Source organism: Hordeum vulgare, chromosome 1H (assembly GCF_904849725.1).
Source record: "Hordeum vulgare subsp. vulgare chromosome 1H, MorexV3_pseudomolecules_assembly, whole genome shotgun sequence".
Lineage (NCBI taxonomy): Eukaryota > Viridiplantae > Streptophyta > Magnoliopsida > Poales > Poaceae > Hordeum > Hordeum vulgare.
Window position 1 is genome coordinate 81225402 of NC_058518.1, and position 18304 is coordinate 81243705.

Here is an 18304-nt window from a genome sequence, read left to right on the forward strand (position 1 = left end):
GCACACCAGCCCCTGGTTGGCTGGGCAGCCGCCCCAAGGGCCCATGCGCCCCAATGGTGGTAGGTGGGAGGAGTCCTAGAGGAGAGGGACTCCTCCCTAAGGGTGCGCCCCACCTGCCTTTTAGGAGGTTGTGACATCCTCAGCTTTTGCTACATTGATCATTGTAATTAAGCTACACTGATGACCATGATAAGTGCCTAATCATTTTGCTAAACAGGATATGATCAAGTTGAAAGTCATATATCATTTCAAATTCCACTTCAAAAGGCCCTTGAATTTTATTGTGATAAAATAAAGTTGCAAACAACAAAAGAAAATTGTTGCACATTTGTTATAAATCACAAAACAAATGCTGTTATGGAACACAACATCATCTTGATGTTGGGGTGGATCCCACCATCAATAACCCAACTTTAAGGCATTTAAAATCCCCTTTTATTTCCATGGATAATTAGAACAAATTTCAAAAAATTCCCAAACATGGCGTGGCCATTGAAAAATATTGCAAGATATTAAATGGATCTTGTCACACATTTTTTTACTATAGTGGATTAATACAAAAAGAATAAAAATAGAAAACAGAGAACAAAAAAAAGGAGGAAGAGACCCACTGGGCACTTAGGCCCACCTGCTACAGGCTGGCCCAGCCCAGTAAGGGCGGCCTTTCTGCCACCTCTCAACAGAGGCGGGGGAGGCCATGGCACCATAGTGGTCCGCACGGGGATGCGCTCGTTGGCGTGCATCTAGCGGCTCCCCTCGCAGATAAGACCACCCTGAGCGCCCTTCTCTCCCTCCCGCAAACCCTATAACCCATTAGCCCCCTCTCTGTCCCTCTCCTCGCTCGCGTTCGAGCTTGCCCGAGCGCAACAATGGCTGCGTCGGGCTGATGCATGATACGTCTCCAACGTATCTATAGTTTTTGATGATTTCATACTATTATCCTGTCAAACTTTGGATGTTTTGTATGCCTTTTATATCTTTTTGGGACTGTTGTGGGTATAAGTCTGACAGTAGATGTGTAGGGTACGAAAGGATGGGCAGAGCCTTAGCTACGGCGAGGTTGTATGAGTTTAGGCCCCTCTACGGTGGAGGTAAAAGACCTACGTCTCAGTGCTCTTGGGAGCTTGATGTGGAGTGGAATATGGATTACAGTAAATGCCAACCCGTGTACCAGTGGAGAAGGGTGGCTTATATAGAGTGCGCTGTCCTTCACAACGGTTCGGTGCACAGGGGCGGAGTAGTGGCAAATAAATGTCTACGTTACAGGTAACACATGCCTTAAATGCTAATAATGGTGTATGAAAACGTATGACCGTTGCCCTCCGGGGAGGTTACGATATACAGAGTGGAATCCAGTCGGTACGTTTAGTACGCTCCGAATGCTCGTCACCGACTGGATGATGGGGAGTCCTTAGTTCAATCGGAACTGTCTAAGGGACTTGTCCTTTATGAAGGGTAGTCCTTGGGTAGGACCTATAGGGCAGGCCTATGACCCTACCCTAGGACTATAACCCCATCATTAGTCCCCGAATGGATCGGGGTTGGAACGACGAAGTGATGCCTGGAGCACGGATCCGACTGGTATGGACTTGACTTTGGCGTTGTTTGCCTCGATCCATTTTATCTTCTCGACCAGTGATCCGAGTGAATATATCTGTGAAACGAACCGTCAGGGACCGAGTGCTTCCGCGGAATCTTTCGACGTGACCGATCAACTGACAGCGGCGGATTTTCCGGGATCCTCAAATTTCGGTTGCCGCGCGCTCAGCAGGGATGACGACATCATCATCGAGTAGTTTCTGCCGCCTCGATTACCGCGCCTTTATCTCCTCCACTATTATCGCAGCAGCCGGTCGGGGGATAAGATTTCGGGGCCACCTGCTAGTGACCCAGTCGGAAGTTTATTTAAACCTCTCCAGCGGGGGTCTCTCGTTGCGCTCCCCTGTTTACTTGCACTCGCCCCGCTTCTCCCGCAGCTCCTTGCGCGCTCCAAGCCTCCTCCTTCCTCTCCTTCCCCAGGGATCTGCTACCTCCACTGTGACGAAGGGGCAGACGAGCAAGCTCGAGTCGCAGAAGAAGAAGAAGAAGGCGGCGGCCCCTGCTCAGCGGCGACAGCGGGCACTGCCGGCGGGTTGGATCTAGGGGGATTTCCTTCCCTCCACGGTGACGACGGACGACCCGCTGGAGCAGGTGGAGCAAGGCATGATTGCCAACAAGTCGTGGAGGCTGCCGGCGGAGGGCAAGACGGAGCCGGCGCCACAGGAGGGAGAGCGTGTCTTGCTGCTCAGCCACGTGTACAGGGGCTTCTCTCTGCCTCCTCACCCCTTCTTCAGAGGTATTATGAACCACTTCGGGGCGCAGCTCCATCACTTTCCCCCAAACGTAATAGCTCATCTTGCTGCATTCGTCGTGCTTTGTGATTGCTTTATCAGTTGTCCTCCCCATTGGGGGCTCTTTAAGTACATCTTTTCCGCTAGATCCCAAACTGTCAAAAAACATAGCCAGTCGGACGACAAAACTCATATCCTCCAGCTCTGCGGGGGCTTAGGCTTCCAGAAGAAAAACAAAAGTAGCTGCCCCCCTCTTCAGTTGTCCGAGTCAGTTAGGAACTGGCAGTCGACTTGGTTCTATTGCCAAGACGTCGCTTGTCCGAATGCTGCAACTGGACTGCCACCTTTTAGCCTAGACTGACCGGCTCCTCCCAGGCAGCTTGCACTCTCGAAGGTGGAAAAGATCCAGATCCAACCTTTAGTCGAGGCGCTGATAGATGTCGTCCGCAAGGGAGTCACCGGCACGGATTTGCTAGAGACTTTTCTGGGTCGGCGCATCCAGCCGCTGCAAGCTCGACACCACGCCATGTGGCACTACGCGGGGCTTGGGGACTCCACTCGGACTCATCCCGAATGCGTGACCGGGGAGGTTGTGACGGCGCGGGTCCGCAACATCACAGGCGCCTGCGATAACCCCAGAGGGGCCCGGCGAGTGAAGCCCTTCCGCGCTGACAATCCTTCTCCGAATGAGGTGAGCATATCTTGTCGAGTGCTTTCAATCCTCTTAGATTTATCGCTTTTTTCTTGCATCACCGCCTGACGTCCGATGTTGTCGACTGTATTTTGTGTAGGCGTGGACCAACTGGTATTCTCCCGTCTCGAACGGGAATCCAGCTAAGGAAGAGGAGGGCAGCCAGAAGGGCAGCATAGACAGCGTCGAGTACGTCTCCGACAGTGGGGAGACGGAGGAGGAGACCGAAGAGGAGGAGGGGGAAGTTGGGGAGCAGAGCTCGCCACCTCCACCATCAGAGCCTCGCACCAAGCGCCGTCACGAACCTGCGACTCTGTCGGCTCCTCCAGTGGCCCCGAGTGCCTCGTCAGCTCCTCCCGTGGCTCCGAGTGCTCGGAGTGTGAAGAGGACCAGGGACGCTGCTACCGAGCCCACGGACCAACCTTCCAAGGTGGCCAAACCGAGTGGGTCCAAGCCTCGGAAAGCTTTACCTCGGATGAGGATCGCTGTTCCCGTTGCCTCAGCGTAAGTGTCTCGTTCTCCTATCTTCTTTCGGTATTTGATTGAACTCATGCTTATTGGTCGAGTGGATTATACTCGACAGAGCTGCTACCTCTGCCACCTCTCTGCCATGCCAGGAAGACGATCCCATGGATACGGATAACGTTGCCACATCCCAACAAGGTACGTTGTGACGACTCCGAGGGTTTGCATTATTGTTTCGCGAATTCTGTCTTTAATCTTGCCCTTTTTCTGTAATCTCATGTTGTTCATTTGGGCTTCCTTCAGAGGTGATTCATCTGGAGGAGGATGACCAGAAGAGGTCAGGGCAAGCTTTGGTGCCTGTCCTTGAGGCTGTTCCATCTGCTGCTGCTCCCGCCATGGACGCGTCGCCGACCGAGAAGATGCCGTCGACTGAGATGGTGCCCCTCGCGGCAGAACCGACTGGAGCAGGACTTGGGATGCCCAAGGAGTCTCCTGTCGTGACGGGTCCGTCGACCGTCCAGTACGACGCCCGACACCTCCCGGAAGACCAAGTGGGAGCCGCCAAGGAGGCCATGGTGCAGGTGGAGTTGATGGCGGGTGATGCCAAGGGAGCGTACGACTCCATCGCATCTTTGTACAAGAGAAGCTTGGAGCTCCGGGACGATATCCAAGTAAGTGCGCTAGTAAGTATTTACTTTCCTCTTGTAACCCACTGGGTGTTTGAGTGATATACTCGGATACAGTAAGATTATTTTGCAGTGGGTTTACTCCGAGTGAACCCAATGGGTGTAGTCCCTGAGACTTCTGTCAAGTGCTTGCACCGGCAGTTGTCTTTATATACATTTTCCGTGACTTGATCGGATCAGAACTGATCTGCCCGAATGGTACCAGTGTGGGCACTCCGAGTGCACCCACTGGAAGTAGTCCCCGAGAGTAGTTTTACTCAGGTCGGGTAATAGTAGCCTCATAGGCTTGTTTTTTTGTCATGTAGCTCAATAGGGCAGACCTGTTCGAGCTTCATGCGAGTGGGGTCACTCTCAGTGAACCCACTGGGTGTAGTCCCCGAGACCGCTGTCGACTGCTTGCGTCGGCAGGGGTCTGAAGAGCTTTGAGCTTTTATTGTTTTCCCTGTTGAATGTGTCTGATCTTCTCTTCGCGCTGATTTGCAGAAGACTTGTGAAATGGGATCAGCGTACAATGCTCTGAAGGCTGAAAAGATTCAGCTTGCTGCGGAATTGGAGACAGCTGTGAATGACTTAGCTGGTGTCAAGGGGGCTCTTGCTGACCGAGAGAAGTCTTTGGAGGAGTCCCGGGAGGCGAACAAGGCATTGGTGGCCAGAATTGAGAAAATGGGCAAGCAAAGAACTGAACTGATGGGCCAGATGAAGTTGATGACCAGTTGGTGCATATCGCAGGAGAAGTACGTCAGCGAGTGGGCAAGGAAGATGATTGCGCTGCTCGGTGGTAAGCTTTTTGCCGAGTGTTTCCTCACATTGTAGTTCATTCTGTGCTTACTTTCTACTCGTCTTTGCTTTGCAGATTTTTGTATGGACACTGAGGCTGAAGCAGCTGACATTGAGCAGTCGGTTATTCCGAACCTTCCACTCGGCGACGAAGCCAATCGGGACATGCTTCGAGCTCACATTCGCCTTGGCAGAGTGGGACCTTTCATCGGCCGCCTGAGAGAAGTCGTCGGCCGAATTGACAAGGAGCTGTGGCCCGAAGACGATTCCCGACGGGAGATAGAAGGGTTGATGACTCGGCTGGAGGACGTCCCGAACCGAGTGCAGGCGTGGAAGAAGTCTGCCGCTCGTTTTGGTGCGGACGTGGCGCTATCGCTGGTCCGAGTGCACTGCAAGGAAGCTCGCGAAGAGAAGCTGAAGGCGTTGCAGGTCGCCAACACCAAGAAGCTTTGATTCGAAGATTTCATGGAGACCTTCCTTGATACAGCCACTCGCATCGCAGACGTGATCGACCTTGACACTTTTGTGGAGCCTGCCAGTCCCGGTGCCAGTCCTGGTGACGCTTGAAAAACTTTCCCTCGGTATGCCGAGTGGTATCTGTATCAAACTTTGGCCACTGCTGTTGGCCGTCACATTCGTGGTTCGGTGTGGATAAGCTTGATCTACACCGAGCTTATACTTAGGCGACTCTTTGTCGCGGCTAAGTCTTCGAGTGCGACTTTTAGTGCACACTCGGAGCGAGTTGTTACTCATGTGGTTGTCAGTTGTCTTCACATCCACATGAGCCTCAATGAGGGTCTGCTAAGCCCCCGAGTGGATCTCTAGGATACACTCGAAGGAAGCTTTTTTACTTAGGCGATTCTAGATCGCACCTAAGTCCCCGAGTGTGACTTTTAGTGCATGCTCGGAGAGAGTTTGTACATAGGCGATTCTGGACCGCAGCTAAGTCCCCGAGTGCGACTTTTAGTGCACACTCGGAGAGAGTTTGTACTTAGGCGATTCTGGATCGCAGCTAAGCCCCCGAGTGCGACTTTTAGTGCACACTCGGAGATAGTTTATACTTAGGCGACTCTGGGTCGAAGCTAAGCCTCCGAGTGCGACTTTTAGTGCACACTCGGAGATAATTTGTACTTAGGCGACTCTGGGTCGCAGCTAAGTCCCCGAGTGCGACTTTTAGTGCACACTCTGACAGAGTTTATACTTAGGCGACTCTGGGTCGCAGCTAAGTCCCCGAGTGCCACTTTTAGTGCACACTCGGAGAGAGTTTATACTTAGGCGACTCTGGGTCGCAGCTAAGTCCCCGAGTGCCACTTTTAGTGCACACTCGGAGAGAGTTTATACTGAGGCGACTCTGGGTCGCAGCTAAGTCCCCGAGTGTGACGTTTAGTCCACACTCGGAGAGAGAGTTTGTACTTAGGCGATTCTGGATCGCAGCTGAGTCCCCGAGTGTGACGTTTAGTGCACACTCGGAGAAAGTTTGTACTTAGGCGATTCTGGACCGCAGCTAAGTCCCCGAGTGTGACGTTTAGTGCACACTCGGAGAAAGTTTGTACTTAGGCGATTGTGGACCGCAGCTAAGTCCCCGAGTGTGACGTTTAGTGCACACTCGGAGAAAGTTTGTACTTAGGCGATTCTGGATCGCAGCTAAGTCCTCTGGTGCGACCTTTAATGCGCACTCAAAGCGAATTTTTAATTTTTTAGACCGGAGTCTGCCAATGTGGAAGAATTTTGAATTTGCAGGAAATCAATATGCTTTGTATTACTTCAATGATACTTGTTCTTTACATTGCCTCCGTCGGCGGTCACGTGTAGAAGCGCTTCAGGAGATCTCCATTCCATGCTCGCGGCTCGTCCGTTTCCCTGTCGAGGTTGTAGAGTCGATATGCTCCATTGTTCAGCACCTTGGAGATGATGAAGGGTCCTTCCCAGGCGGGGGCCAACTTGTGAGGTCTCTGCTGATCCACTCGGAGCACCAGGTCGCCTGCTTGGAATGTACGACTCCTAACGTGTCGCGCGTGAAAACGCCGCAGGTCTTGTTGATAAATTGTTGAGCGAGTTAGCGCCATCTCGCGCTCTTCTTCTTAGATCTACTCCGTCTTGCCTGGCTTGCTCTGCTTCGGCTTCGGAGAAGAGTTCGACTCGTGGAGAGTTGTGAAGCAAGTCACTCGGAAGGACTGCCTCTGCTGCATAAACGAGGAAGAATGGGGATCGCCCTGTAGATCTATTTGGAGTTGTGCGGAGGCCCCACAACACCGAAGGCAGCTCGGTGACCCATGCGCCGGCAGCATGTCCAACTTCTCGCAGGAGTCGAGGTTTCAACCCTTGAAGAATAAGTCCATTCGCCCGCTCTGCTTGCCCGTTTGTTTGGGGATGCGCCACAGATGCAAAATCCACTCGGATACCTTGGCCTGTGCAGAAACCTTTGAATCTGTCCGAGTCAAAGTTTGTGCCATTGTCAGTGATTATGTTGTGTGGTACTCCGGATCTGGAGAATATGTCCCTGACAAACTTGATGGTTGTAAGGGCGTCGAGCTTCTTGATGGGCTTGGCTTCAATCCACTTGGTGAACTTGTCGACTGCCACCAACAGATGTGTGAATCCCCCTTGGCCTGTTCTGAATGGACCGACTGTATCTAATCCCCACACTGCGAACGGCCAAACAAGAGGGATTGTCTTCAGCGCAGACGTTGGCTTGTGGGACTTGTTCGAGTAGAACTGACAGCCTTCGCATCGGTCGACCATATCCTTCGCCATTTCATTCGCCTGCAACCAGAAGAAACCAGCTCTGAATGCTTTGGCGATGATTGCTCTTGAGGAGGCATGATGGCCGCAGGTTCCCGAGCGAATTTCTTCCAGGATAACTGTCCCTCCTCAGGGGAGATGCATCGTTGAAGGACGCCTAAAACACTTTCCTTGTACAACTGGCCATCAATGACGGTGAAGGACTTCGACCTGCGGACAATCTGCCTAGCTTGGACTTCGTCTTCTGGTAATTCTTGCCTCAGGATGTACGCAATGAACGACACAGTCCAATCGGGGATGATAGCAAGAATCTCCATGATCAAATCAACCACGGCAGGGACCTCGACTTCAGTCGGATTTGTTGAGCTCTTCGGTTGTACTGGTTCCTCTGTAAAAGGATCTTCTTTCACCGAGGGGAGATGTAGGTGCTCGAGGCAGACATCACTCGGGACAGGTCTCCGAGTGGATCCAAGTTTTGCCAATTCATCGGCTGCTTGGTTTTTCAGTCGCGGAACATGGTGGAGTTCTAGACCTTCAAACTTCTTCTCGAGCTTCCTCACCGCGTTGCAGTATGTAGTCATGGTGGGGTTCCTTACATCCCACTCCGTCATCACTTGATTAACCACCAAATCTGAATCGCCATAAACCATCAGGCGACGGACGCCGAGTGTGATGGCCATGCGCAATCCATAAAGGAGAGCTTCATACTCTGCCTCGTTGTTGGAGGAATCGAAATGTATCTGCAACACATACTTGAGTTTTTCACCTTTTGGCGATATGATCACTACGCCAGCGCCGGATCCACTCAACATCTTGGACCCATCGAAGAACATTGTCCAGTGAGCCGAGTAGATGTGAATCGGTTGCTGTTGTTCTACCCATTCTGCTATGAAGTCAGCCAGAGCTTGAGACTTTATAGCCTTCTTGGCTTCGAACTTGATGTCGCAGTATAACATCTCCATTGCCCACTTCGCCACTCGGCCTGATGCGTCCCGATTGTGGAGGATTTCCGAAAATGGAGCATCAGAAACGACAGACACCGAGTGGTCTTGGAAATAATGAGCCACCTTCTTCGCAGTCATGTAGATCCCGTAAATAAGCTTTTGATAATGGGGATACCTCTGCTTGGAAGGAGTCAGGACTTCGGAGACATAATATACTGGCCACTGAACCTTGTACGCTTTGCCTTCTTCTTCACGTTCGACTGTGAGAACAGTGCTGACGACTTGATTTGTAGCCGCGATGTACAGAAGAAGGGGTTCTTTACTGAGCGGGGTAGTAAGAACCGGCTGGGTGGAAAGCAGGGCTTTGAGGTCGTCGAATGCAATTTGGGCTTCGTCTGTCCACTCGAAAGTATCTGATTTCTTCATGAGTCGGTACAGAGGTAGGGCCTTCTCGCCGAGTCGACTGATAAACCTGCTCAAAGCCGCTAGGCAACCTGTGAGCCTTTGAACATCATGTATTCTGACCGGCCGCTCCATTCGGACGATGGTCCCGATCTTTTCGGGGTTGACATCGATCCCCCGTTCGGAAACGAAGAAATCGAGTAACTTTCCGCTGGGAACACCGAATGAACACTTGGCAGGGTTGAGCTTGATATCGTACCTATGAAGGTTGGCGAATGTTTCTCCCAAGTCAGTCAGCAGGTCGGAACCTTTCCGTGACTTGACTATGATATGATCCATATACGCCTCCACATTTCGACCGATCTGGTCAAGGAGGCATTTTTGGATCATGCGCATAAAAGTTGCTCCTGCATTCTTCAAACCGAATGGCATAGTGATGTAGCAGAAGCACCCGAATGGGGTGATGAAGGCTGTTTTTAATTCATCGGGGCCATACAGACGGATCTGATGATAGCCCGAGTAGGCATCAAGGAATGACAAACGCTCGCAACCCGCAGTCGAATCAACAATTTGATCAATGCGGGGGAGCGGGAAATGGTCTTTCGGGCATAACTTATTGAGATGCTTGAAGTCGATGCACAGTCGGAGAGACTTGTCCTTCTTGGGCACCATGACAACATTGGCGAGCCACTCGGAGTGGTGTACCTCGCGAATGAAGTTGGCTGCCAGAAGTTTAGCCACCTCCTCTCTGATTGCCTTCCTCTTGTGCGCGGCGGACCGACGCACGCGTTCTCGGACGGGTCGAGCAGCAGGATCTGCATGCAGTCGGTGCTCAGCCAACTCCCTGGGTACACCTGGCATGTTAGCGGGCTTCCATGCGAAAATGTCCTAGTTCTCAAGGAGGAATTGGATGAGCTCGGCTTCCTATTTTGGATCGAGGGTGGTGGAGATGTTCGTCGGGGCAGCGGTGTCGTCCGTTGAGTGGATGCTGACCTTCTTCGTGTCTCCTGCCGACTGGAATGCGGACTCCGAAGCTGGCTTCTTCGAACGCATCAAGTCAGCGGGGACGACTGTCTTCTTGTACTCGTCCAGCTCGAGGATAGCCATCTGCTGATCGGCGATCATCGACCCCTGCTGCAGACACTCCTCGGCCCGCTGCCGATTGCCTGTGACAGAGATCACACCTTTGGGACCTGGCATCTTCAACTTCAGATACACGTAACATGGACGGGCCATGAAACGCGGATACGCCGGATGGGCCAGAATCGCATGGTATGCACTCTGGAAGTCCACCACCTCGAATGTCAGCTTTTCCTTGCGGAAGTTCTTGTCGGAGCCGAAAACGACGTCCCACATGATCTGGCCGAGTGACTTGGCCTTTCGTCCAGGGACGACTCCGTGGAACTGCATGCTTCTCTCGCTAAGTTTGGACATCGGAATGCCCATCCCCTTGAGAGTGTCGGCGTACATGATGTTCAAACTGCTGCCGCCGTCCATGAGGACTTTGCGCAGTCAGACTCCTTCCACCACCGGGTCGACGACCAGAGCCTGCCTCCTTGGGGTGGGCACGTGTGCTGGATGATCCGACTGGTCGAACGTGATCGCAGTCTGAGACCATTTGAGGAACGTGGGGTTGGTTGGGGTGGCCATGTTCACCTCCTTGTTCACCAACTTCAGTCGACTCTTGCTTTCCACGTCAGCAAAAATCATCAGCGTTGCATGGACGGGGAACGGATCCTCCTTGTCCTCATCATCCTGTTCATTGTCCTTTTCATTCGGCTGCCCTTCACCGAACCCTTGGATCAGGAGGCGACATTGCCGAGTGGTGTGCTTCGGGAATATGGCGTTGCCTTCTTTGTCCTTCTTTGTGTGGATTGTACATGGCTGATCCAGGATGGAGTTTCCGAACTGCTTCTTCTTGGGGGTCAACTGAGCTTTTCCCTTGCCCTTGAACTTGGCATTGGTAACGGCTGCTGCCTCTGCCTGCGGAGTGGTCGGAGCTTTCTGCTTCTGTTTCCGAGTGTTGTTCCCATCTCCGTCAGCGACTGTTTTATGCTTGCTGCTACGAATGCGGTCCTCTTCTTCGCCATTTGCATAGCGTGCGGCTATCTCCATCATATTGCTCATGGAGATGTCGCCTGTCCGACAGAACTTCAGGTACATATCTCTGTACCGCACGCCTGCCTTGAAGGCGCAGACTGCTTGGTGCTCTATGACGTTCTCCACCGTGTGGTAGAGGGTCGTCCAACGCTGGATGAAATCGCGCAGGGGCTCATTCTGCTTCTGGACACAGTGCTGGAGCTCCACGAGACCAGCAGGGCGTTTGCACATGCCCTCGAAGGTCCTGATGAAGACTCGGGCCAGATCTGCCCGGCTGTAGATGCTTGAAGGGGCCAACTGGTTCAGCCACGCTCGTGCTGAGCCGTCGAGCATCAGGGGGAGATGTTTCATGGCGACCTGGTCATCTCTGCCACCGATCTGGACCGCCACTCGGTAGTCGTCCAGCCACGTTTCCGGCTTGGATTCTCCTGTAAACTTGCTGATCCCCGTCGCCAATCGGAAGTTGGGAGGGATGTTAGCTGAACGGATGGCTCGACTGGAACACTCGGGGCCAGACACGATGGTCCTGCTTCCACTCGGACGGTCTCTGTCGTGACCGTCACGGTGAGCTCGACTCCTGTCGACCTTCCTCTGGGCGATGTATCCTCTTGCATCGGGCCTTGGATCATATGTGTCACCGACTGAACACCGATCGTCATGATGTCGGGGCCTGTAAGGCCCACCCCGCGGAGGGGTGCGTGAACGGCGACGATCTTCGGGATTCATGGAACGGCTGCCTCCTCTGCGTCGTTGATGAGAATCGGGGCTGAAAACCGACCAATCCGTGTGCACGTAAACAGAACTGTTGTGGATCATGTTGTGCGACTGGGAGACCGCCGAATTCTGCTGCTGCGCCATGTGCAACAGGGCACGGATCTGCTCGATCCCTCTACCAGCCTCTGAATCAGTCGGTTGGAGGGAATCGGCTATCTTGGCAGCGGCAGCCAGGTTGAGGACGGGTGTGCGGAACACCTCCACGTTGCTCTGACGAGTGCGTCGACTTGCAGAATGGCGGGGCTGACGGCGAGCGCCGGATGACTCGACGACCTCGTGCTCATTCCGACCAGTTTGGCGGGGACTTTCATGGGAATTGGCTATGAGAACTTCGGCCATAGGCCCGCGACCCAAGAACTCGGAAGGCAACTCAGTCGGAACTGAGTCCAAGCAGTGGGACGGCGGTGCGACCACAACCGACTCGAGGACCGCCACTTGAGAGGACGCGTTGTGGCGCGCCTGGGTGTGTCGTACCCAACGCTGGAGCCGCGGACGGCGGGACCGCTTGTTGCGGCGCGTGACGGGGGCGAAGACCAACACCGGAGCCGACTGCTGGAGAAGAAGGACGCCACGGGCGCCGGCACGAAAGTGCGTAGCCCCGCGACTGGGGAGCGCCTCGACGTTGAGAGGCGCATCCCGAAGCCATGCCGAATCGTCAATGATGAAGGAGAGTGCGCCGAAGAGGATCTCATGACCCATGCACAAATCTCCACCGGACGACATGATGAAAAGATGAAGTCACAAACTCGCCGGAAGTCGCTTAGACGCCTGCCCCACGGTGGGCGCCAACTGTTGTGGGTATAAGTCTGACAGTAGATGTGTATGGTACGAAAGGATGGGCAGAGCCTTTGCTATGGCGAGGTTGTATGAGTTCAGGCCCCTCTACGGTGGAGGTAAAAGCCCTACGTCTCAGTGCTCTTGGGAGCTTGATGTCGAGTGGAATATGGATTACAGTAAATGCCAACCCCTGTACCAGTGGAGAAGGGCGGCTTATATAGAGTGCGCTGCCCTTCACAATGGTCCGGTGGACAGGGGTGGAGTAGTGGCGAATAAATGTCTACGTTACAGGAAACGTATGCCTTAAATGCTAATAATGGTGTATGGAAACGTATGACTGTTGCCCTCCGGGGAGGTTACGATATACAGAGTGGAATCCAGTCGGTACGTTTAGTACGCTCCGAATGCTCGTCACCGACTGGATGATGGGGAAATCGTCACCGACAGGATGATGGGGAGTCCTTAGCTCAGTCGGAACTGTCTAAGGGCCTTGTCCTTTATGAAGGGTAGTCCTTGGGTAGGACCTATAGGGCAGGCCTATGACCCTACCCTAGGACTATAACCCCATCAGGGACTAACTTATTAACTCAGTGCCAAGTGCCAGTTCCTGTTTTTTCCGTGTTTTTTACCCCTTTTAGAGGAGGATTTTCAACGGAGTCCAAATGGAACGAAACTTCCAAATAGATTTTTTCCAAAACAGAAGAAGATCGGGAAGCTTGAGAACCAAGGCAGGGGGCCACCAGGGACCCCACACGCCCCCTAGCCGCGGCCAGGGGGGCCGTGCCTCCAAGGCTTGTGGGCTCCCTGGGCCACCTCTGCCCTAGGTTTTCCGCCTATATATTCCCAATAATTGCAGAAACAATCAGGAGACCATTGAAAGTACTTTTCCGCCGCCGCAAGCTTCTATCTCCGCAAGATCCCATCTGGGGCACGTTCTGGTGCCCTGTCGGAGGGGGGATTCAGATACGGAGGGCTTCTTCATCAACACCATGACTTCTCCGGTGATGCGTCAGTAGTTCACCATAGTCCTAGGGGTCCATAGCTAGTAGCTAGATGGCTTCTTCCCTCTCTTGGATCTTCAATACAAAGTTCTCCATGATCTTCATGGAGATCTATCCGAAGTAATCTTCTTTTGCGGTGTGTTTGTCGAGATCCGATGAATTGTGGATTTATGATAAGATTATCTATGAATCTTATTTGAGTTTCTTGTGATCTCTTATATGCATGATTTCATATCCTTGTAATTCTCTTCGAGTTGTTGGTTTTGGTTTGGCCAGCTTGATCTATGATTCTTGCAATGGGAGAAGTGCTTGGTTTTGGGTTCATACCGTGTGCTGACCTCACCCAGTGACAGAAGGGGTAGTGAGGCACGCATCGTGTTGTTGCCATCAAGGGTAAAAAGATGGGGTTTTCATCATTGGTTTGAGTTTATCCCTCTACATCATGTCATCTTGCTTAAGGCGTTACTCTGTTCGTCATGAACTCAATACACTATATGCATGCTGGATAGCGGTCGATGTGTGGAGTAATAGTAGTAGATGCAGAAAGTATCGGTCTACTTGTCTCGGACGTGATGCCTATACGTATGATCATTGCCTTAGATATCGTCATGACTTTGCGCGGTTCTATCAATTGCTCGACAGTAATTTGTTCACCCACCATAATATTTGCTATTTTGAGAGAAGCCTCTAGTGAACACTATGGCCCCTGGGTCTACTTCACACCATATTTTCAGCCTTACACTTTTTCTTCGTTGCACTTTCCGCCTTCACATCTCACTTTGCAATCAATCTTGAAGGGATTGACAACCCCTTTATAGCGTTGGGTGCAAGCTCTTTTGTGTTTGCGTAGGTACTCTGGACTTGACGAGATTCTCCTACTGGATTGATACCTTGGTTCTCAAACTGAGGGAAATACTTACTCCTCCTGTGCTGCATCACCCTTTCCTTTTCAAGGGAAAAGCCAACGCAAGCAAGTCTCCGACAACGTGTCAATTTCTGGCGCTGTTGTTTGAGAAGTAGCATTGCATGTGGCCACGGCCGCTCCCACGCCTCCGTTCGACGTCCACGAGCTCCGCAGCGACCACATCTTCCTCCCCGAGCACTGGATCGAGGCAAGTTAGCTCATACGTCGCCGCACGCACTCTTCTTCCTCCTCGGATCCAGGATCTCACCATCGTCGATCTCCTCTCTCCGAGCTCCTCCGGATTCGTCGGGCCTTCCCTCCAACGTTAGTGAGTAGCTCCTTGCCGTCCCCTTCCTTTTGTGCTCCTGTAGGCTGTCGTATCTAGCTCCCTTCATCACCGAGCTCCGGTCGCCGCAATGGCCGACGTTCTTCTTCATGCAGAGCTGCTCGTGCACCTCCCAACTGACCAACGAGCTCCTTGTGATCCCCAGAGCCCATCCCGCGCTAGCCCCGCTTATTTTGCTCTATGTATGTGTGCGTCCAAGCTGACCCGAAAGCCTCCTCCGCCGCCGTCGATGTAGCGCTCGCCACAAACCACTCCAGCTCCTCCACATGGCCGGAATGGAACGGCGACGACCTCTGCTCGCGAACGCAAGAAGTGGTGCTCGATTTGGTGCCCTACATGCAAATACCGAGCCACGCCGGTGTTTCTGGCCCTCGCCGGAGCGTCGCCCGCGCCGGTCACCAGCCGGGCTGACCTTGCCCGACTGTGGCCACCCGAAGTGACCCTGCCCGTGGGCCTGGGCGCCCCAGTTGACTAGTAGGCTTGGTCAACTGGCTGACTGGGTGGTGCCCAGTCACTGACCTGTGGGGCCCCACACCCCCGTGTCTATGACATGTGGGCCCCTGCCCCTTCTAGTTAATTTAAAGTGTTAATTAATTAGTTAGTTAATTGAAACACTAATCTCTCACTAACTAGTAGGGCCCACCATGTAATTAAGTTATTTAGTTTTAAATTAACCGTGTTAATTAGTTACAGAGGCTGACATGTGGGTCCAAGTGGACCCACCTGTCAGGTTTGACTTTGGTCAACCCCTCTTGACTGCTGACGCCAACAATACGTCATGGTGACGTCAACCTATACTATTCTAGATAATGTTGGATTTAAATAAATAATTAACTTCTAGAAATTATTTAAAACTTTGAAAAATCATATCAAATAATCCATAGCTCACATGGAAATAATTTATATATGAAAGTTGATCAAAAAAATCTCACGAATCCGAATACGTTGTCCGTTCATGTGTCACATGCCCCTAGCATGATGAACATGGACATTTTGCAATAGGTTCGTATGTCCGATAGTAGCTAAAGGCCCGGCACATAGAATCTAATATTTTCCTGATCCATCTATGACGGATGATACTGCGTTAGCTCATGCCTAGACATGCATATTGCCATGTCATGCTTAGCGTTGCACCTGTTGCTATTATTTATTATTTCTTCCACCCCTCTTCTTCCCGGTGGACCCCGGGACTGACGCTACTGTCGGGTACGACTACCGACCTGACGACCAGCCCTTTGCCGCATAGGAACAAGGCAAGCAACCCCCCTTGATCATCCCTGTATCGCCCATTTCTTTCTCCCTCCTGCTTGCATTAGTATTTTGCTACTGTTGTAGATTGCTCCTATATCTGATGCATATTCTGTTTTTGATGAACTGCTACTTTCAGTACCACACTTTAAAGTGCTTAGTATAGGTAGCTCAGTCATTCCCTCTGGACCCTTAGACCAGTTGCCCCGCTTTATTGTCTAGTCTCGATCACCTGATCAACGAGCTAAGACCCGACACCGCACTTACACCCCCTTAGTTGTACGACGGTGCAGATCTACTATCTGGTACTGAGGGTGACACCTCGTTACATACCCCAATATTAGCGATGTAGTGTAGTTTGATCGGCGGTGGTTCTCGGAGGGTGATTCCTCGTTCACCACCCCCGATAACAGCTTTGTCTACAACCCATCAAGTTGGTCCAGCGAGGGTGATTCCTCCATGGCCACCTTGACGGTTACATTGTACGGCATCCATAGAGGGTGATACCTCGGATCACGCTGATGATACAACCACATTGTTACTCGACCGTGCTACTGGGAACATTGATGGATAATGTTTGGCGGGTGGATTCCCGCGGAGATGTGTCGATAAGTTTAATTACAATTCTAGTGGATTTCGGTATTTGATCTGGGTTGGTCGGAGACCTTTTCGCACTAACCGGCTACGCTGGAGGAGTTATGGGTTCTCGACGTCGTGGTATCTGATACGTCCATTTTGCATCATGCTTTTATATTGATATTAATCGCTTTATGGGCTGTTATTACACTTCACGATACAATACTTATGCCTTTTCACTCGTATTTTATAAGGTTTACATGAAGAGGGAGAATGCCGGCAGCTGGAATTCTAGCCTGAAAAAGGAGCAAGTTTGAGATACCTATTTAGCGCAACTCCAAAAGCCGTGAAAATCAACGAGGAATTATTTTGGAATTTATAAAAAATACTGGGCAGAAGAAATAACAGAGGGGAGCCACCAGGAGGCCACAAGCCTGCTAGGCGCGGCCTACCCCCTAGCCGCGCCTAGGGGGCTTGTGGGCTCCCTGTTGCCCCTCTGGCTCCCATCTTTTTCTATAAGGAGGGCTTCGTTCCAGAAAAATCAAGAGGAGGCTTTTGGGAGGAATCCCCACCGCCACGAGGCAGAACTTGAGCAGAACCAATCTAGAGCTCCGGCAGGGCCGTCCTGTGGGGGAAACTTCCCTCCCGGAGGGGGAAATCATCGCCATCGTCATCACCAACACTCCTCTAGTTGATGCTAGTTGTATTACTCGGTGGAAGATTATATGTTCAGATCCTTGATGCTATTCAATACCTCTCTGGTCATGAATATAATTATGCTTTGTGAGTAGTCACTTTTGTTCCTGAGGACATGGGATAAGTCATGCTATAAGTAGTCGTGTGAAGTTGGTATTCGTTCGATATTTTGATGTGTTGTATGTTGTTTTTCCTCTAGTGGTGTTATGTGAACGTCGAATACATAGCACTTCACCATTATTTGGGCCTAGAGGAAGGCATTGGGAAGTAATAAGTAGATGATGGGATGCTAGAGTGACAGATGCTTAAACCCTAGTTTATGTGTTGCTTCGTAAGGGGCTGATTTGGATCCACTAGTTTAATGCTATGGTTAGACTTAGTCTTAATTCTTCTTTTGTAGTTGCGGATGCTTGCGAGAGGGGTTAATCATAAGTGGGATCTTTGTCCAAGTAAGGGCAGCACCCAAGCACCGGTCCACCCACATATCAAACTATCAAAGTAGCGAACGCGAATCATATGAACATGATGAAAACAAGCTTGACAGAAATTCCCATGTGTCCTCGGGAGCGCTTTACCTCCTATAATAGTTTGTCCAGGCTTGTCCCTTGCTACAAAAGGGATTGGGCCACTTTTCTGCACCTTTGTTACTATTGTTACTTGCTACTTGCTACGAATCATCTTACCACACAACTATTTGTTACCGATAATTTCAGTGCTTGCAGAGAATACCTTGTTGAAAACCACTTGTCAGATCCTTCTGCTCCTCGCTGGATTTGACACTCTTACTTATCGAAAGGACTATGATTGATCCCCTGCACTTGTGGGTCATCAAGACTTTTTTCTGG